General features: G+C 42.1%; 1 non-coding gene and 1 pseudogene across 1 annotated transcript; both read left to right on the top strand.

Annotated features, from left to right (window-relative positions):
* LOC139392533 (autophagy-related protein 16-like) overlaps positions 1-23999 on the top strand; it is a 30444-nt pseudogene extending 6445 nt beyond the window's left edge.
* Positions 9740-10008, top strand: LOC139393348 (small Cajal body-specific RNA 6). Its single transcript, XR_011629779.1, has one exon. It is a non-coding gene; the product is annotated as a small Cajal body-specific RNA 6 (non-coding RNA).
* Positions 24000-24293: the final 294 nt, after the last annotated feature.

Raw genomic sequence — 24293 nt, 5'->3', positions numbered from 1 at the left:
TAACGTGATTTTCCGGTCTACATGGCCTGCATCTACCCCACTCTGCAGATGCCAACTGCAAGGCGACTGGACGCATTTTACCAGATCCACACACTGGTTGAAATCCCTGTCAGCACATTACTGCAGCGACTGTTGAACGTGCTGCCGTTCTAAGGCAGCAATGCTCGGGCACACACATGGCCTCTGACTACTAGACCTGTAGGTTACAGCTGAACATTTTTTTAATTGTTTGATTCAATGGTTTAAATGGGTGTTTCTCTACATATGGTTTTAATTGCTGCCAACATGGGTTATGGCTCATTGCGTAGTCTATCAAAACAATCTTATCTCCATACCCCAGTGATACTGCCAAACCCTACTTTGTCTCATGGTAGCTTTTATCTTTCAAATTTAACATTGAAACTGCAGTTATTGAATGCTGTAAACTTGATTTAAATGATCATTGTGCAGTTGCTTGCTTTAGACACTAAAATGCTGAGGTGCTCCCTCGGGTCATAGTCAATTGAAACTTTACACAGTTCTGTTAGCAGGCATTCCTGCGTGAACTTTATGAGTCCCATCCATTGAATTTAGATGTCAAGAATAAACTGCTTGACATGTTTTTAATATGAATTTTGCTAAGGCTTGGCATTTATTTGACAATGAACTTCATCCTAACATCTCGAATGAGGCTGTGAATGAAACTGCCACATGCGGGCCTATGGTTCATCTATTTTCTTTTAAGATTGCTCTTTCAGAAGTTGTAAAGGCACTCAAATCTATTGATATTACGAAGGCGTCTGGCCCGGATGAACTTAACCCTTATTTTCAAAGGGAAGACAGACTCTGCAAATCTCAATCTGTATGCTGATGAGACAATTATTTATTCAAGAGTATCTATTATTTAGAAGGCTTTCCAGGACTTAGTTGGCTTTTGATGCTATTCAAAGGCAATTTTTCAAATTGAAACTTGTTCTTAATGCAAGGAACACACAATGTATGGTTTTCTTTTCTCTGAAAGTAGACAGATGGAGTCACTTGCAGATTTTAACTTTAGAAGGGCAGCAAATTGATAGGGTCACCTCCTATAAGGATTTGGTTAGATGAACAGCTTAATTCTAACCAGCACATTAACTTGACCAAGAAACTGAAGTTGAAATTGTATTTATATTTTAGGAACAAATCTAGCTTTTCAATGTCAGAAAGGATCTTGTTCAAAGCACTTTTTTTTTATCGGTGCTGGACAGAGAATAAGAATCAGTCTGAGTTTCTCATTGGCCTCATTGCCTTATCACTCACAAGACCTCTGCCCTCTCCCCAAAGATGCGGTGACTGATGGCTGAAAATAAAGGATTACTCATGATCATGGGTCATAATCAAAAGGGTGAAATTTGAGCATTAGCTTGTTCCTCAAATATGACTTTTGGATAAGATATTTATAGCATATACTATGGTTGGTTAACTACTTAATTCGAACCAAATGTCTTAATGTTTGGGACTAGGTTAGCTGGAGCAAGGTCTGGAGAAAAAACATGTTTCTCCATTTAGTTTTTTACCTTTGGTTGGTTTGTAACCAACCAACTTACCCTCAGTTGTGGATGTTTTGACAATGTCTTTCTCTCGCTCTTGCTCTCATGTAGCTGGCCCAGAGTGTGATTGAGCTGTACCACCAGATTCAGCAGAAGGACAAGGAGATTAAGAGCAATGAAGCCAAGTGAGTCTACTCTCTACCTGTTATGAGTCTGTGTGATTGATTGGTCCTTTTGCATGTTTCAAAACTCCAGCCATTTGCAGTATTGTTGCCTACTGATGTCATTGCCTCATTTCCATGATCCAGAGGGGTGATTTCTTCCTGATGAATCAAGGATTTTTGACCATCTTATATACATGACATTGATACACATTGCAATTGACCCAGCCCAAATCAGCAGTCCTCCTTTTTCTCACCGATATTAATACATTTTTTTGCCAAACGCATCTGCCAGGATGCAGGAGTACCAGCGACCGATCACAGAGCTGAAGGGTGAGTGCCGGGAGCTGCGTGGCCAGCTACAGGACCTGGAGCAGGCCAACCAGACGCTGAAGGACGAGTACGACGCCCCTCCGATCACCTTCGGTGCCCTGGAGGAGAAGCTGTGGCGCACCACCAATGACAACCAGGAGCTGGTGTCTCTCTGGATGGCTGAGAAATCCCAAGAGGCCAACAAACTCAATGCAGAAAATGAGACTGCAAGTGAGTAGGGTTGTCATTGTACCGGCTATCACGATACCAGGAAGTTTCATGACATGGAAACAAAATATGAAGCGGATTCAATTTCTTGAGTAAAACTGCCTTAATAATGTTGGAAACAGCCTTATGTTGTCACTGAGTCACATTTATTTATTCTAAGTTTTAGCACTCGTTATTTTACATAAAGCGGGATTTCAAAGGACCATATAGTTTAGTATGCTTCGTGTTTGTTTGTTTTTTGCAAGGGAAAAATCTCTTAGTATCTTGATACTTGTAGCGTGAACCCTACAAGTGAGCCAACCAGGGCGACACGGCTTGACTCGGCTCTAGTTGTATCATATCTTACGGCCCTCATCACAGTAGCAGCAGTAAGATAAGAGGCTATAAACAAGGGCTACCTGTAGAGAGACAATGTGTGGAGGCACTGGTTAGTCGAGGTAATATGTACATGTAGGTAGAGGTAAAGTGACTATGCGTAGATAATAAACAAAGTCGCAGCAGTGTAAAAGTGGGGAGCAATGCAATTAGTCTGGGTAGCCAGTTGATTAGATGTTCAGGAGTCTTAAGGCTTCATTCTGAAGCATTCTGGACCTAGACTTAGCGCTCCTGTACTGCTTGCCGTGCGGTAGCAGGGAGAACAGTCTATGACTAGGGTGTATGCTCTGACACTGCCTGGTATATAGAGGTCCTGGATGACAGGAAGCTTGGCCCCGGTGATGTACTGAGCCGTACGCACAGTAGTGCCTTGCGGTCGGAGGCTGAGCAGTTGCCATACCAGGCAGGGATGCAACCAGCCAGGATGCTTTCGATTGTGCAGCTATAGAACCTTTTGAGGATCTGAGGACCCATGCCAAATATTTTCAGTCTCCTGAGGGGGAATAGGCTTTGTCGTGTCCTCTTTACGACTCTCTTGGTGTTTGGACCATGATAGTTTGTTGATGTGGACATCAAGGAACTTGAAGCTCTCAACCTGTTCCACGACAGCCTGTCGATGAAAATGGAGGTGTGCTCAGTACTCCTTTTCCTGTAGTCCACGTTCATCTCCTTTGTCTTGATCACATTGAGGGAGAGGTTATCCTTGCACCACACGGTAAGGTCTCTGACCTCCCTATAGGCTGTCTCATCGTTGTTGGTAATCAGGCCTACCACTGTTGTTATTGGCAAACTCAATGATGGTGTGGTCACCGTGTTGAGGATCAGTGTGGCAGATGTGGTGTTGCCTACCCTAACCACCTGGGGGTGGCCTGTCAGGAAGTCCAGGATCCAGGTGCAGAGGGAGGTGTTTCATCCCAGGGTCCTTAGCTTAGTGATGAGCTTTGAGGGCACTATGGTGTTGAACACTGAGCTGTAGTCGATTTAATAACATTCTCACAAGTGTTCCTTTTGTGCAGGTGGGAAAGGCCAGTTTTAATTTTTACCCCCCAATTTCGTGGTATCCAATTGGTAGTATTTACAGTCTTGTCTCATCACTGCAACTCCCGTATGGACTCGGGAGAGGCGAATGTCGAGAGCCATGCATCCTCCGAAGCACAACCCAACCAAGCCGCACTGCTTCTTGACACAATGCACATCTAACCCGGAAGCCAGCCGCACCAATGTGTCAGAGGAAACACTGTGCACCTGGTGACCTGGTCAGCGTGCACTGCGCCCGGCCCGCCACAGGAGTCGCAGTGCGTGATGAGACGAGGATATCCCTGCCGGCCAAACCCTCCCTAACCCAGACGACGCTGGGACAATTGTGCGCCGCCTCATGGGCCTCCCGGCTGCGATAGAGCCTGGGCTCGAACACAGAATCTCTGGTGGCCTTAGACCACTGCGCCACCCAGGAGTCCTGGGAAAGGCCCGTGTTGAGTGCAATACAGATTGCATCTGTTGATCTGTTGGTGTGGTTGCAAATTCTAGTGGGTCTAGGGTTTCTGGGATAATGGTGTTGATGTGAGCCATGACCAGCCTTTCAAAGCACTTCATGGCTACAGATGTGAGTGCTATGGGTCTGTACTCAGTTAGGCAGGTTACCTTATTGTTCTTGGGCACAGGGACTATGGTGGTCTGCTTGAAAAATGTTGGGATTAAACTCAGAAATGGTGAGTTTGAAAATGTCAGTGAAGACACTTGTCAGTTGGTCAGTACATGCTCAGAGTACACGTCCTGGTAATTCGTCTAGCCCTGTGGCCTTGTGAATGTTGACCTGTTTAAAGGTCTTATTCACATCGGCTACGGAGAGCGTTATCACACAGTCGTCCTGAACAGCTGACGCTGTCATGCATGTTTCAGTGTTGCTTACCTCGAAGCGAGGATAAAAGGCACTTAACTCTTCTGATAGGCTCGTGTCACTGGGGAGCTCTTGGCTGTGCTTCCCTTTGTAGTCTATAATAGTTTGCAAGCCCTGCCACATTCGACGAGGGTCGGTGCCGGTGTAGTACAGTTCAATCTTAGTCCTGTATTGATGCTTTGCCTGTTTGATGGTTTGTCGGAGGGCATAGCAGGATTTCTTATTAGCTTCCGGGTTAGATTCCCGCTCCTTGAAAGCGGGAACTCAACCCTTTTGCTCAGTGCGGATGTTGCCTGCATTCAATGTCTTTTGGTTGGGGTTTGTATGTACAGACACAGTAGGGACGATGTCATCTATGCACTTATTGATAAAGCCAGTGACTGATGTGTTGTACTCCTCAATGCCATCGGAAGAATCCCGGAACATATTCCAGTCTGTGCTAGCAAAACAGTCCTGTAGCTTAGCATCTGCTTCATCTGACAACTTAAAAAAAAAATGTATTAACTGAGTCACTGGTGCTTTCTGCTTTAGTTTTTGCTTGAAAGCAGGAATTGGGAGGATAGAGTTTGCCAAATGGAGGGAGAGCTTTTGTACGCGTCTGTGTGGCGTAACGGTGATCTAGAGTTTTATTTTTTTATTTTTTATTCTTCTGGTTGCACGTCGCCTCTGGATGAGCTTTTTCCTGCTACAATGAATATAGATTTAAACTCTCTTGATAAATAGTGTGGTCTACAGCTTATCATTAGATATTCTACTTCAGGCGAGCAACACCTAGTCTTTACTAATAGATTTTGTTCACGTGCTGTTTACAAATATGCATACACCGCCACCCCTTGTATTACTAGAGGCGGCCGTTCTATCCTGCTAATACAGCGTAAAACCTGCAAGCTGTATGTTATTCATGTCGTCGTTCATCCACGACTCTGTGAAACACAAGATATGAGTTTTTAATGTCCTGTTGGTAGGAGATACGTTATCGTAGTTTATTTTATTATCCAATAATTATAAGTTGGCTAATAGGACCGATGGTAAAGGTAGATTACCCTCTCGTCATTGGATCCTTACAAGACACCCCGACCTTCGTCCTCGACATCTCTTTCTCCTGCGAATGACAGGGATGAGGGCCTTGTCGGGAATCTGAAATTATTCCTTTGTGTCCGACTCATTAAAGAGAGAACTTATACTGGTATGAGATGAGTAATCGCTGTCCTGATATCAAGAAGCTATTTTCGGTGGCATTAACATTATGTACAAAATAAGTTACAAATAACGATAAACAGCACACAATAGCACAATTGGTTAGGGGACCTTAAAATGGCATCCATCTCCTCCGGTGCTATTAATGTTAAATATGGAGCAACCAGGTGGCTGGCTTGGAGCTGAGAAGGCTTGGAGACCCAGTTGTGGCTCAGTGATCGATCATGTAGGTGCCCCCAAGTGTCCTGCAATTATAGTACTTTTTTGTATTTTAATCATGACTCAAATGCTCTTATCTAGAGCAACTAGCAATCAATGGATTCAACTAAAGTTGGCAAAACGACCAAGTCACCTTCAGTTTAAATAAAACCTTCCAAATAACTGTTAGGTTGTTGTGCAATCCAGCAATTTTTGTAAAAAAAATACAAATTGCTTTTCATTTCAGGCGGAGACGAGCCAAGCTTCAGAAGGAGCTCGCAGATGCTATGAAGGAGCCACTGCCCATGGCCGCGTAAGTACAGTTTACCATAGAACCACAGAAGTCTACTCTGAGCATGATAAATGATAAAACAAAAACAGTTTTTTAGAAATGTTTGTACATTTACAATAAACAAAAATCTAATTTACATAGGTATTCAGACCCTTTGCTATGAGACTTGAAATTGACCTCGGGTGCATCCTGTTTCCATTGATCATCCTTGAGATATTTCTGCAACTTGATTGGAGTCCACCTGTGGTAAATTCAATTGATTGGGGACACTACATAAAGTCCCACAATTGACAGTGCCTGTCAGAGCAGAAACCAAGCCATGAGGTCGAAGGAATTGTCCATAGAGCTTAGAGACATGATTCTGTCGAAGCACAGATCTGGGGTCAGTGGAAGAAGTTTGGAACCACCAAGACTCTTTCCTAGAGGAGGCTGTCCGGGCAAACTGAGCAATCGGGGAATGGCCTTGGTCAGGGAGATGATCAGGAGCCCAATGGTCACTCTGACAGAGCTCCAGAGTTCCTCTGTGAAGAGAGAACCTTCCAGAAGGACAACAATCTCTGTAGTGTTCCACCAATCAGGCCTTTATTGTAGTGGCCAGACAGAAGCCACTCAATAAAAGGCACATGACAACCCACTTAGAGTTTGCCTAAAGGCACCTAAAGACTCCCAGAGAAACAAGATTCTCTGGTCTAATGAAACCAAGATTGAACACTTTGGCCTGAATGCCAAGCATCACATTTGGAGGAAACCAGGCACCATCTCTACAGTCAACCGTGGTGACAGCATCATGCTGTGGGCATGTTTTTCCACGGCAGGGACTGGGAGACTAGTTAGAATTGAGGCAAAGATGAATGGAGCAAAGTGCAGAGATCCTTGATTGAAAACCTGCTCCAGAGCTCTCAGGGCCTCCGACAGGGTCGAAGGTCCACCTTCCATCAGGACAGCGACTCTAAGCACACAACCAAGACAAAGCAGAAGTGGCTGCGGTACAAGTCTCTGAATGTCCTTGAGTGGCCCAGCCAGAGCCCGGACTTAAACCTGGTCAAATATCTCTGGAGAAACCTGAAAATAGCAGTGCAGCAACACTCTCAATTAACCTAAAAGATTGAGAGGATCTGCAGAGATGAATGGAAGAACTCTCCAAATACAGGTGTGCCAAGCTTTTCGAGTCATTCCCAAGAAGACCCGAGGCTGTAATCGCTGCCAAAGGTGGTTCAACAAAGTACAGAGTCAATGGTCTGAATACTTATGTAAATGTGAGATTTCAGTTTTATATTTAAAACTTCTTATGGCTGGGGGGCAGTATTGAGTAGCTTGGATGAATAAGGTGCCCAGAGTAAACGGCCTGCTCCTCATTCATGTATTAGCAACTGAGACTATTATTAGTAGTATTGGATAGATAACACTGCGAAGTTTCTAAAACTGTTTGAATGATGTCTGTGAGTATTACAGAACTCATAATGGCAGGCAAAAACCTGAAGAAATCCAAACGGAAGTGAGAAATCTGAGGTTGGTAGATTTTCAACACAGTTCCAATTGAAATCCCATTGAGATATGAATGAAGTTGCACTTCCTAGGGCTTCCACCTGTAATATAACTTTTTGAAGTTTTTGTCCGAAGTAACGCTCGACCAGAACGAGCGTTTGGAAATGTATACCAAACACGCCAACAAAAGGAGGTATTTGGACATAAATAACAGACATTATCGAACAAACAAACATTTATTGTGGACCTGGGATTCCTGGGAGTGCATTCTGATGAAGATCATCAAAGGTAAGGGAATAGTATGCAAGTGAAGGTTGTAGGGCTGACCCCATTTATATATATATTTATATATTTATATATATATATTTATATATTTATATATATATATATATATATATATATATATATATATATATATTTATATTTATATATATTTATATATAAATATATATATATATATATATATATATTTATTTATATATATTTATATATATTTATATATATTTATTTATTTATTTGGATTAATCCATTGACTAGGCTGCGGGAATGCTATCGTCCAAGAAGGGGAGTGTGGCTAGGATGTACAAGGCAAGTCTCTCTCTCTCCAGAATGCGATCTCCAGCCATTTTGTGAGCATTCCTTGTTTCACAACTTTATTGTGAGTTGTTTGCCCATTGATTGTTCGTGTCTATCAACTCCCCATTACATTCATCACCAGTATTAGCCTTCATTTACTGTTAATTCCCATAATTTGTCATTTCTGTTAATCCATTCAATAATATTATTAGACGTTTCACCATTATTAGCCCATTATTATTGTCGGAGTGGACACTTTTGCAGAGTTCACAACCTATGCTATACTTGTGAGAAACAAGTTTTGGTTTAGTTTGGTCTTTTGTTTGGTGTGGTCCTGTCAATGGTGAGTAAGGATATGCACCTGATTATGCATATAAAAGTAGGCCAAGGCTACCTGGCCTGCACGCAAAAGTAGGCTTACAAATGTGCCCAATTTGGATATGTCTGACAGTATTTTTGATTATCTTAACTCAACACCACTAATGAGCTGCAGACTTTCTCAAAGTCAATTTTTCTTCACTTCAAACTGCAGGTAAGCAGTCTGTTTTTAGAATCCATTGATGGACAATAGTTCCTCATTGTATTTTAAAAATATTTCGAGCTCTCTCCCTTTCGATAAACATTTGACATGAAAGGGAAAAATGTAATGTTCTGATCCAATGCAAATGTCAAATTACGATTTACTTCATATCACTTGCACAAATAGCCTACAGCTGTGTCTGTTCTGAGTTCACTGGTGCAATAAACTGAGGGCCCAGAATATAAATAAAAAAAAGTGAGTTTCAGGCCAGACACAGTTGGTAGTTGCTACAATGTTTCAAGTATGTTGCAGACAGGTCATGCGTAGCCAATGTGATTTATAGGATAGTTATTTTTAGCAGGATATTTTGTACCTGCAGGCTGCAATGTTATGTGTTGGTTTTATGTAGGCTATTACATAGTTGGCAGTGGCAATTTAATTAAGTAACATTTAGGTTTGTATCATTTTAATTTAGATTAACCAAATTACAAGCTTTTTTTATATAAAGACTATTATACATTTTATTTTAGCCTATTCCTGGCAACTTCAGGAGCGTAACGGAAGTATCTGGGAAGGCCATCGGGAGGAGGGTCGGGAACAGTTTTTTTATTTTTTCTGGTTAGGCTATCTTTATCTCTTGCTCCTTATTGAGTCATTTTGTGTTGTAATTATTTAATCCATCAGCGTGCTTAAAGCATCAGACAAGCTGTGTATATATAGTTGATTTTATTAAAACGCATGGGGAAAATACACTTTTTAAAAATTTGACCATTCGATTGGTGGAAAGAAAAGACGTATTGATGGAACCAAGATTGTTTTTAGTTGGGAACAGCCCTAGACTGTTCTTAGGATGGTTTCAGCAATTACAGCTTTCTTATGATCGATGCTATGTGGTCAGGAAATACTTCTCTCCCTATGTATATAAGAACATTTTTGGAGCCTAAAATGTCCTTCTAGGCTGTTTGTCAGATACTGTAAAAGTCATATGTTGGTCAATGATGTTATGTAAAAGGTCTGACACCCAGTTCCCACTCCCTGCTATCCATCGGCTCCCAACAGCCCCTGCTCTACCCCCAGCATGCTCTAGTTGTGCATCGTTGGACACAGGGGCTGCTGACATAGAGGATAACCTCACATCCTGTGTCTCTAAGAGACCATGGCGTCACTGTGTTGATGGACATCCAACAGAACCAATCACTAAGGGGTATCAAGCTGTGGTACGGGGCTGGGCCGCTGATCTCAACTTTCAAACTGAGACCATACCTGTTTTCACAAACGCAAAAGGCAATGCTCTTTCCATTCACCTTAATGTGACTGGGCCAATAAGAGATGCTGTTTTTTTTGTCGCACAACCCACCCAGCACACACTGACAGGCCACAGCGGGAAGGTGCTGGCGGCTCGTTTTCTCCTGGACAACACTCGCATCGTCTCCGGGAGCTACAACAGGACTTTAAGATTGTGGGACCTGCGCAGCAAAGTCTGTAAGTTGTATTTTTCCCCATTGGTGTTAGCATTTCGTTGACATTCCTCTTTCCTCTTTTAAAGGATTTTTTTTTTCAGCCACACAACGGCTTTTTTAAGAGATTAATGTGGATTGTTTAAGAGATTAATGCGTGCATGTTCTACTCGTTGGGGATTCGTTTTTCTTGTGGATGGAGCCTTTGGTCAGTTCTAAACGCCCACTCTGTTTCTTCCTCTCAGGCATGAAGACTGTTTGCTGGATCCAGCTGTAATGACATAGTCTGCACAGAGCAGTGTCATGAGCGGCCAGTTCGATAAGAAAGTGCAGTTCTGGGACATCAGGTGAGTGTGGAGGGTGAAACTTTATTCGGATAGTCCCCAATAGATGGTTTATAGACGTCCACCTAACTGTCTACTAACCTTAAAGGGGCAATCTACAGTTAAAACAAAGTATTTTCCCTGTCCATTTCAGTGAAAAGCTGCGGGATAGGGCTGGAGAAATGTAACCACTCTCAAAATATATAAACCAGAGCTATGGATACAAGGACTGACCAGCCATGATATCAAAATTAGTTTTGAGGCTATATACTGTTCTACAACTACTTTAACAAACATTGGAGTAAAATATGCTTGTATTTGATGTGTTGATGGGGTAAGACAGTTGAACTAACCTCATGAGGCATTTATAAGTTATTTTCTTCAAGTCAATGGGTACATATCATTAATTTACCAAAACGGTAAACCTAACCATATCCCTAGTAAAGCTTAATGTATGCTTTCCATTTGTTTTTCAACCTCTGACATGAAATTAGCAGCAGCAGTACAAAAACTAAGCAAGCAAACGCATTCCTTGCTCCTAGAAGAGGAATTAAAGGGGAATTGCAATCAGTCTAAATTTGTTTGTATTTTCCCCAGACTTAAATGGCCTTCTGATGTGATTTAGACTTGGAACACCCCATTTCGTTGTTTCTCTAAAAATAATTGCAATTCTGAATGAATAACACAATGATCCAAAACCAGGAAAAAATCCAACTGAGAACAGAATTCGGGAAAATATACTGAATTTGGGGAATTTTTATTTTATTGGCTCCCCTTAAAAATTGCTAGTGTATCATAGCCTTTTTAGGCAATATTGCCAAGCAATGTTCCTGGAAACAGTGGGATATGAGACACTGGAGCAATAAAGAGCAACATGAAAATAGATTTCATGTGAAGCACAATTTGATTTAACTTCCATTTATTTACTCATCTCCTATAGCTTATTGCGGCAGGGTAGCGTAGTAGCATAGAGCGTAGGGTAGCGTAGGGTAGCATAGGGTAGCGTAGAGCGTTGGACTAGTAACCGGAAGGTTACAAGTTCAAACCCCCGAGCTGACGAGGTACAAATCTGTCGTTCTGGCCCTGAACAGGCAGTTAACCCACTGTTCCTAGGCAGTCATTGAAAATAAGAATTTGTTCTTAACTGGCTTGCCTAGTTAAATAAAGGTAAAATGCAATCTGGTTTCCGAGCTGGTCATGGGTGCACCTCAGCCACGCTCAAGGTCCTAAACAATGTCATAACCGCCATCGATAAGAGACATTACTGTGCAGCCGTATTCATCGACCTGGCCAAGGCTTTCGACTGTCAATCACCACATTCTTATCGTCAGACTCAACAACCTTGGTTTCTCAAATGACTGCCTCGCCTGGTTCACCAACTACTTCTCTGATAGAGTTCAGTGTGTCAAATCGGAGGGCCATTTGTCCGGACCTCTGGCAGTCTATGGGGGTGCCACAGGGTTAAATTCTCGGGCTCACTCTCTTCTCTGTATACATCACTGATTCTCTGATCCACCTCTACACAGAGACCCTTCTGTATACGTCTGGCCCTTCTTTGGACACTGTGCTAACTAACCTCCAGACGGGCTTCAATGCCATACAACTCTCCTTCCGTGGCCTCCAACTGCTTTTAAATGCAAGTAAAACTAAACGCATGCTCTTCAACCGATCGCGGACGGTTCTGACCTAGGATATGTGGGCAACTATAAATACCTGGATGACTGGTTAGACTGTAAACTCTCCTTCCAGACTCACATTAAGCATCTCCAATCCAAAATGAAATCTAGAATCGGCTTCCTATTTCGCAACAAAGCAGCCTTCACTCATGCTGCCAAACATACCTACCCTCGTAAAACTCACTGTCCTACCGATTCTAGACTTCAGCGATGTCATTTACAAAATAGCCCCGAGGACAAACCATTCAGATGTTGTTTTTTTTAAGTCACTGTCTTTTCAATATGTTTTCATGGGGAATCCAGAATGCTAATCGACTTTTCTGCAGTTCCTACCGCTTTCCACTGGATGTCACCAGTTTGTAGAAATTGGTTGAGGTTTTTCCTTTGTGTAATGAAGAAGTACCATAGCTCAGAACGAACGTCACTTCATGTGTACCTTTTTGATAGAGGCGCGTAACCAGAAAAGTAGCGTCAGTTTGTTTTGCTCCTGTATTGAACACAGATCATCCCGTCTTCAATTTGATCGATTTATATACGTTTAGAAATACCTAAAGTTGTATTACAAAAGTAGTTTGAAATGTTTTGGCAAAGTTTACAGGTAACTTTTGAGAGATTTTGTAGCGGCGTTGTGTAAGTTGGAAGCTGTGTTTTCCTGGATAAAACTATCCAAATAAATGGACATTTTGGATATATATCGACGGAATTAATCGAACAAAAGGACCATTTGTGATGTTTATGGGACATATAGGAGTGCCAACAAAAGAAGCTTGTCAAAGGTAAGGCGTGATTTATATTTTATTTCTGCGTTTTGTGTCACGCCTGCAGAGTTGAAATATGCTACTCTCATTGTTTACTGTTGTGCTATCATCAGATAATAGCATCTTGTGCTTTCGCTGAAAAGCCTTTTTGAAATCTGACATGTTGGCTGGATTCACAACGAGTGTAGCTTTAATTTGCTAACTTGCATGTGTAATGTGTGTTTGAATTTGGCGCTCTGCATTTTCCCTGGCTATTGGCCATGTGGGCCTAGCCCAGAGAGGTTAACCATTAACTTCTGGTGTAACAAGTGTTTGAAATTACAAGTCCCTTCAATTCCAAAAAAGTCCTTATGCAGTGTCATCTCTCCCCATAGGAATACATTGCCTGCACCCCTAATTTCAACCTGAAGTCTATATGGGTTATGAATGCCGTATGAACCTGTCTTCGGTACCGGTCCATCAGGCCACTATGAGGTCTACCTGTGTTGATTCTGAGCTTCCTGGACCAACCGGAAGTGGTTAAAATGCCCCTAAAAGTGTTTACCCATACCCTGCCTGCAGTTTGATGGACATAGTGCATTCAACCCTGTGTAAATCAGTCAATTCTTAACGTAAGGACTTAAAACTCAGGATTATGTAACAGCATACCCCAATGAGGATATGTGTTGATTTGTAGCTTCCTGTGCCAACCGGAAGTGCCATAATTGGTGTCTCAGGGGCTGTTTCGAAGGGTTAAAAAAGTCAGATCTGTCCAAAACTTCATATATGTGATTAGGCAACCCCCATGAACTGTAAATCAGTCATTTTTCCCCAAAAAATTCAAAGGAAAAAAAAATCACACTAAAACACAAGTTGGAAGGAGGGACGTATTGGGGTGCGTAGAGACAGACAGTGGCTGCAATAGTTAGCTTTGTTGGAGCTAAAAAAGAACCGTCGGACCTAGAGTTCCGAAACTTTAGAAACCTGTTCAAGACCTCCGGTCGATGGTGCGTGGTGAGTTACGTGGCTCTAGACGGTTCTCGGACCGAGAAACAGCCTCGTACATTTGCAATACCTTCAATTCATTTTGACCATTACGAAAATGACGACGTTTAGAAAAGTCTCAGAGACGCAAGGCTAGGTGCATTGAAACCGGCTCGGCCCATAGAGACGGACCCCGACGTTTCTGTCCGATAGCTCGTTCAAGGACCCCGTAGCAAGTCATGGAAAATAGTGGATTTTCAGCACCAATTAGGGTTTTTCTCGGACACCAAATGACCTATCGAGCCGAAACTTGGGATTCGGGGTCGCCTCAGCTAGGCCAACACATAACATAAGAAATGGACCCGCAGCTAGAACGTAACTACGTGTTTTATGGTTTTTTTATGGTTTGAACCCAAGGCGTTGTGAATTTTGGGCCAGCTCTGAAGTATGTAATAGTTGGCTACTAAACGAGTTGGAAAAAGTGGGTTTGGTGTCAGTTTGTATCAGTTTGGTGTCATAATGACATCTAATTGACTGATGGACACTGACTTGCTAGTTGACTTTTGTACATTTGCAATATGTTTAAACAGTGAGGTACCATCACCAAAAGCGACATTCTGAAATCTACCCTAACGAGCGATTGAGATGAACCAGAATCACTGCAAAGCCATCCCGAGTTCATCGGGCCAGTCAATTTCACATTCCTGCAGGATTTTTATAGCATGACAAATTCGTGATGGTACCTGCCCATTGAAACATATTGCAAATGCACAGTGACTTTGAAAAAGTAAGGAAACATAAACATTTTTAAAAAAATTTTAGGTGACCAGTTGCACGCGCATTTGCAATATGATTCTATAGTGAAAAAACATATTGCAAATGCACAGTGACTTTGAAAAAGTAAGGAAACATAAACAAATGGACATAATGAAATCATCATTTTTTTTTCCCCGGTTACCAGTTGCACGCGCATTTGCAATATGATTCTATAGTGAAAAAACATATTGCAAATGCACAGTGACTTTGAAAAAGTAAGGAAACATAAACAAAAAAAATCTAAAAAATGTTTTGGGGGGTGACCAGATGCACGTGCATTTGCAATATGATTCTATAGTGAAAAAACATATTGCAAATGCACAGTGACTTTGAAAAAGTAAGGAAACATAAACATTTTATTTTGATTTTTAGGTGACCAGTTGCACGTGCATTTGCAATATGATTCTATAGTGAAAAAACATATTGCAAATGCACAGTGACTTTGAAAAAGTAAGGAAACATAAACAAAAAAAATCTAACATTTTTTTGGGGGGGTGACCAGATGCACGTGCATTTGCAATATGATTCTATAGTGAAAAAACATATTGCAAATGCACAGTGACTTTGAAAAAGTAAGAAACAAAAAAAAATACATCTAAAAAATTTTGAGCATGACAAATTCGTGATGGTACCTGCCCATTGAAACATATTGCAAATGCACAGTGACTTTGAAAAAGTAAGGAAACATAAACAAAAAAACATCAACACATTTTTTGGGTAACCAGTTGCATATTTTAGATCACAAGATGACAAAGGTATAGTTTGAGCAAAGTAAAGCTTGAATTTTGAGCATGACAAATTCGTGATGGTACCTGCCCATTAAAACATATTGCAAATGCACAGTGACTTTGAAAAAGTAAGAAACAAAAAAAAATACATCTAAAAAATTTTGAGCATGACAAATTCGTGATGGTACCTGCCCATTGAAACATATTGCAAATGCACAGTGACTTTGAAAAAGTAAGGAAACATAAACAAAAAAACATCAACACATTTTTTGGGTAACCATATATATCGACGGAATTAATCGAACAAAAGGACCATTTGTGATGTTTATGGGACATATAGGAGTGCCAACAAAAGAAGCTTGTCAAAGGTAAGGCGTGATTTATATTTTATTTCTGCGTTTTGTGTCACGCCTGCAGAGTTGAAATATGCTACTCTCATTGTTTACTGTTGTGCTATCATCAGATAATAGCATCTTGTGCTTTCGCTGAAAAGCCTTTTTGAAATCTGACATGTTGGCTGGATTCACAACGAGTGTAGCTTTAATTTGCTAACTTGCATGTGTAATGTGTGTTTGAATTTGGCGCTCTGCATTTTCCCTGGCTATTGGCCATGTGGGCCTAGCCCAGAGAGGTTAACCATTAACTTCTGGTGTAACAAGTGTTTGAAATTACAACCCAAAAAAGTCCCTCCTATTTGAATAGTAATTCCATAATGTTCAATATCACAAACTTATGACTTATACAGTCGTGGCCAAAAGTTTTGAATTACATATTAATTAAATATTAATTTTCAGTCTGCTGCCTCAGATTGTATGATGGCAATTTGCATATACTCCAGAATGTTACTGTGCGTGCAGATTCATCTGATCACCCTTTACACAAATATAAATTTTCAGTCTGCTGCTTCAGATTGTATGATGGCAATTTGCATATACTCCAGAATGTTAACATTACTGCTAGAAATTTGGTAACTGATTTGTCACCCTGCATTAAAGTCCCCCGCCACTAAGAGTGCCACATCTGCATGAGCAGTTTTCTGTTTGCTTATTTCCTTATACAGCTGACGAGTGCCGTCTTAATGCCAGCATCTGTCTCTGGTGGTAAATAAACAGCCACAAAAAATATAGATTTATCATCAAAGTTTATCATGAGACTACTTCAGGCGAGCAAAATCTAGAGACTTCCTTAGATTTCGCGCTCCAGCTGTTGTATACAAATATACACAGCCCCCCCACCTCGTCTTACCGAGTGTGCTGTTCTGTCTAGCTGGTGCAGCGTATATCCCGTCAGCTGAATGTTATCCATGTTGTCATTCAGCCACGATTTTTGTGAAACATAAGATATTACAGTTTTTGATGGTAGGATATTCGTGATCGTACCTCGTCCAATGATTGTACATTGGCAAATAATACTGTAGGTAAGGGCAGCTTTCCCACTCGCCATCGGAGGATCCTTACAAGGCACCCCGCCCTGTGTCCTATATACATGCGTCTCTTGCGAATGACTGGGGTTTTGGCTTTGTCGGGTGTCTGAAGTACACCCTGTGCGTCCTGCTTGTTGAAGAATTAATCTTTGTCTAATCCGAGGTGAGTGATTGCTGTCCTGATATCCAGAAGATACGGTGGCAAACATTATGTACAAAATAAGTTACAAATAACTTTGAAAAAAAACACAATAGCACAATTAGTTGGGGGGCCTGTAAAACGGCTGCCATTTTTTCCGGCGTCAGGCGTCATCTTATATGCCTTCTATTAACAATTTTCCAAGGAAGTGATACCCACTTCCCCTGGAGAGTAGTTATGGTTTTTGTGCCTATTAATTGGTCATGATACCTTGTTTTCGAACCAATACTGAAGCATCTGTAGATTTACGACTGGAGATTACGGGTGACCAAATGTCTTATACCAGTGTTACGCCTCATCATTGACAACACACATTACCAAAACTATTCAGTTGTCTTCCTATTTCCACATAGGGTTTCCCCTCCCAAAAGGGCATAAACCAACCTCTCTCCTTATTGCTACTACGAATACACACATTTGAATATCTTGTTTTTTTTTTAACCATGAATGTGGCTTTTGTTCAGAATTTATAGACAACCTTATCACCATCCACATTACCTCCGGTTGGCCTTCTCCATGGACTACTTCTTTACAACCTACCGTACTAGTACACAAGCCTAACAATTTATCCATACAGGGCAACACCCCCACTAGGGACCTATCCTGAACGAAACCTACCAGACACTGTAGTGTCACTCACAGATCTCGCAAAGAACTAGCTCGACTCTGGACCTATCCTTATGGAACCTACCCTACACCATATATTTGAATGTATCTTGCTGACAAACACCTCCACTCAGGACCTATCCTTAAAGGAACCTACCCTACACCATATATTTACGACCTGTCGTTACACAATGGGCCTACTGAATAAACTTTCTAGGTCCGTATCCTATAATTGTTCAGCCTACGATTCTCATCTGCCCAATATGTCAGAATGAGTGGTAACAGGTGTAGGAACTGAGCCTACCTTGGTGCTGGCTCCTGTTTCACTGATTCGGACTCTAGTTTGACTGTATAATTCTGGTGAACCCTGCTCGCAGAGCCAACTGCTAGGTTCTAAATAGTTTTTACTCTAACGGACAACTAGTCAAAGCTTAAACCAAGTGTATTCACCCAAAGGGTCAAACAGCTACAAATACCTGTTTCCCCTAGCACAAGTATTTATACCCTGCTTTAGGCAGCGTATCCTCCTTTTCTCTAAACACCACTAAACAATTTTTGTTGCTAGGCAGGAAGTTTAATTTACGTGGGTAATAAACTATTCCTTCATCTGACCTGACCTCGACCCACATTCCACCCTTATCAGTGACCGCAACATGTACATTTCTCCTTCATATAACCATTAACTTCTGGTGTAGCAAGTATTTCAAATTACAACCCAATACTTGCGACATGTTTACATTTTTAAAGTAGATCTCAAATTAGAAAAGTGGGGGGGGTCTCATGCTGCTATAGGGGAATATCCAAATAATGAGAATGTTTGTAGGCGGAGAACCCAGCTGGGGATATCATACATACCCAGTGCATTTGTGTCATGGGCAATGGTTGTATGGGGTCTTTGCCTAGGGGGTCATTTTATTATCATGACACTGGCTTTTTGTCCTGGGGTGTGTTCATTAGGAACCCAGAGGAAGGAAAATCTGCCTAAACGGGAAGGACCTACCTGAATTTGTACAATACGGTGTGCTCTAATAAATATCCCCTCTTGCAACACTTAACATTTTTTAGCTTGAGCCGTCAGTTCATTTTGATTGTTCTGATCATCGACTTGCGCAGCAACACGGTCCGTCAGACCTTCAGGTACAGGGACATGTCACTTTAGTACTGTAGACTCAAGCTCATTTACCTGACCACCACACACCACTTGATGTCAAACCAGCACTCAGTGTTTTATTTCTTGTAAATTTGTAGTCCTGGATAGCCTCATCCATATTGTCAATTAAGATAATCTGAGGTGATTGCATGGGTGGTCAGAGATTCTCTTTTATTCTTATTGGTGAATAGATGCTGTATGTGGGCAATGGAATAGTCCTAATAATGCAAACCCTGCCTGTCTGACACTCAACGTATTTCAAAGGAAACCTAATATTATTGGAACCCAGGTCTGATATAGATTAGTGGTGTTGGAGGTTTGTCAACAGTGTTTTCCAATCTTTTCTTCCCAGTGCTCAGGGCTTCAATTGTGGCACTGACTGGACCAGAGTCACCTTCAGGTGAGTGGACACCACCTTTTTATACCAATGGGTGCCCTAAATGTCACTCTATTCCCTATATGGTGCACTACTTTTGACCAGAGCCCAATCATTGGTTTATAGTTTTACTAACATTGGTCATGGTCAAATTCCCTACCATCCTCCATGAAAGTGTGCACATGCTCACCTATCCAACCACAGTCCCATGAGTCTCCACTCGAGCACCTTGTTTTGATCCTCCTGTTTCCTTGTGTTCTCAGTCCCGATGGCAGTTATGTGGCGGGGGGCTCTGCAGACTGAGCGCTGTATGTGTGGAACGTCCTGACGGGCAAGTTGGACCGCACCCTGGGCCAGAACCACTGGTAAGTTTGAACTTCTGGAGTAGGATCGTCTCCCTTCGACAATTATTTCTAGTCCATTTTGCATTTTTTAGGTTTCAGGTTCAGAATTTGAGGGATAAGCCATAGACTTGGATAGACAGATCTCGTGCCACAAAGCCTGTTTTTAACGGGCAGGGCCATTGAGGACTTTTACCATTTTTAAGTAGTGAGCTGGGTGGGACTTTCTTTGCAGAGTTTCCCTTAAAATTTTAGCAGTGGTGGCAAGGGTCAGGGAAGGATGGGGGAGGAGGGTCTCAAGAGTGCCCCACCGGGAATGGACTGAAGGTCCAACAAGTCTACTATGGGGTTGTCTGATGCTGTTCATTACTCTTGTTGACCGAGGGAAAGTACTTGTTGATAGTTCTAGCATCTTCAAAGTGTGGCAGGTGGAAGCGTGTTAGGGCACAGCTTGTCCCATTAATTAATCAGAGAAAGTGTGGATTAGCTGATAACTACGAAACAAACATTCTGGATAATATATATAGGATCTTGAACTATTTATTGATCAGCATTTTGATATGCTTGAAAAAGAATCGGATACACTGACGTGAACAAAATACATTTCCTCGAGCTCTGCGATTGAAACTGAAGGGAAGCCGCTGTCTAAAATTCTAAATGTAATATAGGGGAGGGATGTTTTTATAATATCTCCAGAAGATAGAGCATTGCTTACAAGCATGAGTGAGCCATTTAAAAAAAAATGGATCTATTGCCTGGGCTACTGGGGGAGGTTGAGGCCTTAAACAGGTTTGGATTATAGTAGGGATGCACGATATATCGGTGAACATATCGGACTCTGCCAATATTAGCAACAAATGCCAACATCGGTATCGGCCGATATCTAGTTTAACGGCCCGATGTTTAAAACCGTCAAATGTCAAAGCTGACGTGCGTACCTATATAATGTATGTACATGCCGTAATGACGTCACGTTAAGTTTTTTACTATACGTGCAACACAGCATTCCTAAACTAGCCCACAATGTTTGCTGTGTGGATTGAGCAGTCAACAAGTCGATATATGCATTGATATATGCACTGCATCGCAGTAATTAGTGTCACTACAAACCCAGGTTCGATCCCAGGCTGTGTCACAACCGGGCCGAGGCCAATGAGGCGACGCACAATTGGCCCAGTGTCGCCCAGGTTAGGGGAGGGATTGGCCGGCTAGGATTTCCTTGCCCTAGCGACTAGTTGTGGCGGGCCGGGCACCTGCAAGCTGACTTCTCTCGCCAGCTGGACGGTGTTTCCTCCGACACATTGGTGCGGCTGGCTTCCGGGTTAAGCAAGCAGTGTGTCAAGAAGCAGTGCGGCTTGGCAGGGTCGTGTTCCAAAGGACACATGGGACTCGGGAGAGGCAAAGGTTGAGGGCCATTGCTGCAAATTCCCTACGGACAAGACTAACTACCAATTGGATATCACAAAATTGGGGAGGGAAAAAAATGCTCTATGGTGCTGCCCATGCTGTCATAGAAGCCATTATGGCACAGATGAAAGGAAGGGATCTTTCTCCATCTCTGAGATACCTGATACTCCTGTTCTGCCGTCCTGCTCAATTCTGACGTTCTGTTTTCTCTTCTCTCTCAGCTCGGCCATCAACTCTGTGTCCTGGCCACCGTCGGGAGCCTACGTGATTAGTGTGGAGAAAGGCAGCAAGGCCGTGCTCTGGTCCGACATGTGATTGGCTCTGCTCTAGCCCTCTGCCATTGGTTGACTGGCTGGCTGTCTGTCTGGACTGTTCAATGGAAGCACAGACTGGACAAGGGGTTCCCTAGCCCCACCCTCTAATGTCCAATCCCCCCATTGGCTTTGGACCATTCTGTGCTCAAATGCGTGGGGGGGGGCTTGCCTATAGGAGGATGTCATCTGTTGGGCAGCAGAGAATTAGTTTGTGTCCAGTTGGAAGTGTCAGTGGAAGAGCCATGAAGGCAGTTCTCTAAGTATAACACTATCATATATCCATTTGAAATTATACCCAACCAAGGCGAGTGAGTCACAGTTGAACTTATAAAACAGTTGTTGCCAAATTGCCACTATAACCAGAGCTGGATTGTCTGTTTTTACAGCTGCAATTGGACACATTGTTAGTTTTACATGACCTTGGGGTGGGCATAGGTTTTTAATGTTGGAGTCTGTCTGCTCCTCCTGGGCCCAGTTTTTCAAAAGCTATCTGATTGGATTCCAGCCATAGAATATAATTAAATGCACAGAAATAGAATGGGCGTATCATTGACTTGAATGGGGATGCCCGTTTGATTCACAATATTTCTATACATTTAATCCTATCCAATTGCTGAGCATTGAGGTTGTCAGGGGTCATTTAATACTGGTAGTGGTATAGTGGTCTTCAAACCTTGTCCTGGCTACCCACAGGGCCTGTTAGGTGGTCGTTATAGCTCTGCACCAACACATCACATCAAGTACTTAAGTAGTTGAACTGGGCTGGAGAAAAGACGTGATCATTTGAATCAGCTGTGCAAGGCGAAGGCAAAATAAAAAATGTGCACGAGGACTGAGAACCACTGCTCTTCATATGTAGACAGGCTTTCATAGCTCTCTTTATCTGAGGACAGAAAACCTCACAAGAAACAGACTTCATTATAGTCAAATTACACCTCACTGAATATTATGTTACTGTTATCCCCATCCTCACTTCTAGGGACAGGAACTACACAAAGGTACTGTTAGAGTTGCGTCAATTCGAATCTGGTATCAGGATAAATATGACAATGAGTCACCGATTGTATACTATGTATTTTTTATTAGCTAAGCAATAAGTGGTAAATGCAATTTTCGTATATACGGGCTCTCTGTCCCACCTCGCAGGGCAGAACAGAGAACTGACTAGACATATGTAAAACAGTATTCTTTATACTGTGATAGACAGTTCCAACCCGTCTGTTGGCCTATCACAGTAGAGACTGGGCGTGGTTTCAACTTGCTCAGGCACTCAGGTGGGTCCCCGCCTCTTGGCGCTTCTGTTGATAGATGTAAGTGTTGCTGTGAAGAACATCCAGGCTCTCATGCTCCATACCGTTATCTCGCACCTGGCTCCTGTTATCTAACAAAAGACCGCTTGTTCTGCAACCCCACCTGAATGTGCCCTGTCTTCTGTATTTTTCCATCATGAGAAAGTCCCCTGGCCCTGACACTTTTAACAATGTTTCAAGTCAGCTATGTTGCATAACACATACATACATCCACACAAGCCAACAGCAGATAATATTCAATCATATATATGGTAATGGGCTATAGTGCATAACACAGAAACCTCATAGTACCTACCCTATCCAGAATAGCCTACTCGCTCACTGATAGTTGAGGCTTCTATCCTATCACCCTCATCCATGGCTGTTAGCTAGCTACCTATCTACAAATTAATATTTTTTTTTTACAGTGATAAATACATCAAGATAGCTAGCTAATATGAAGTTAGGTAGATGGTGATATTTAATTCACTTAGCTAGCTATCTATACAGTATGTGAAGTTAGCTAGCCAACTAGCTAGCTCATTTAGCAGCTCATTTGAGTTAGCCTGCACTGTAGCTAGTTAGCTAATAATACATGTTTTATACATATTCAAAATGTATTTACTTACTTGAATAGGTCCTCCCAGCTATCTGTACAATTGGAAACAGGGCAAAAAAGTTTATCACCAGAGCATTTAGAGGATATTACTATTGAACTATGTACCCATTAATAACTAGACCTTCATACAAACTTGCTATGCTGAATTCTTAACGCACAATCAAACATACTGCCAGAATGCCCACGAGCGAGTCACAATGGGTGGCCTAAGCGGCACACGCCAATTTGGAGAGCCTCAAACCGCAAGGCTCTCCAGAGGGTGGTGCGGTTTGCACAACCCATCACCGGGGGCAAACTACCTGTCCTTCATGACACCTACAGCACCCGATGTCACAGGAAGGCCAAAAAGATAATCAAGGACATCAACCACCCGAGCCACTGCCTGGTCACACCGCTACCGTGTGTCTCACGGTCAATGCGTGAGAGTTGGCAACTCAGGAGTTGTTATTTTTCAGTTTCATCCTAATAACAGATTGTATTGGCAAAATACAATAAGGTAGACATTTTTTGGTGCCATTTAGGGAACATTTTATTCTCAGCATCACTCCAGTGAGGAGAGGCTCAGCAACAGTTTGTTTCAATTCTTTTGACATGGCTTCACAATAGTGTTCCAGATCAGCCAACGTTCTTTGGCCTTTTTTTTGTTGCCATGTGTGAATTTTGTCCAGCCCTTGGAAATCAAGTTTAAAACTATGAGTTTGACGTTATATCTGGTTGCTCTTCTTAGTACAGCTACAGTTGGTTTGTCACTCATTCAACTGACAAGCTCTATTATTATACAATTAATAAACAAGTATTACAATGATCTATTCCAGTGCTTAATTTGAACCGGATCCTGCCCAAACAGGATCAGGCACCTCTCCGTTTTGTACTGTTTTGTTCTGGAATCTATTTGGCTGGATCCAATACCTCTAATGGCATGAAACATAATTGTCACTTTTTGCAATGTAAACATTATAATAAACGCAACGTTCATTCGAGTTGCCTCTTACTTAATTCTCCTTGTATCTCTCACAGAACTAGAATGAGATTCACTTTCTTTGATCTCTCTCCCTCTGCTCAGATAGACATCAGCCTGCAACTCATCTCTCCTGCACTG

Source organism: Oncorhynchus clarkii, chromosome 33, assembly GCF_045791955.1.
Source record: "Oncorhynchus clarkii lewisi isolate Uvic-CL-2024 chromosome 33, UVic_Ocla_1.0, whole genome shotgun sequence".
In the NCBI taxonomy this organism is placed as follows: Eukaryota; Metazoa; Chordata; class Actinopteri; order Salmoniformes; family Salmonidae; genus Oncorhynchus; species Oncorhynchus clarkii.
This window is presented reverse-complemented; position numbering and strand designations above follow the sequence as displayed.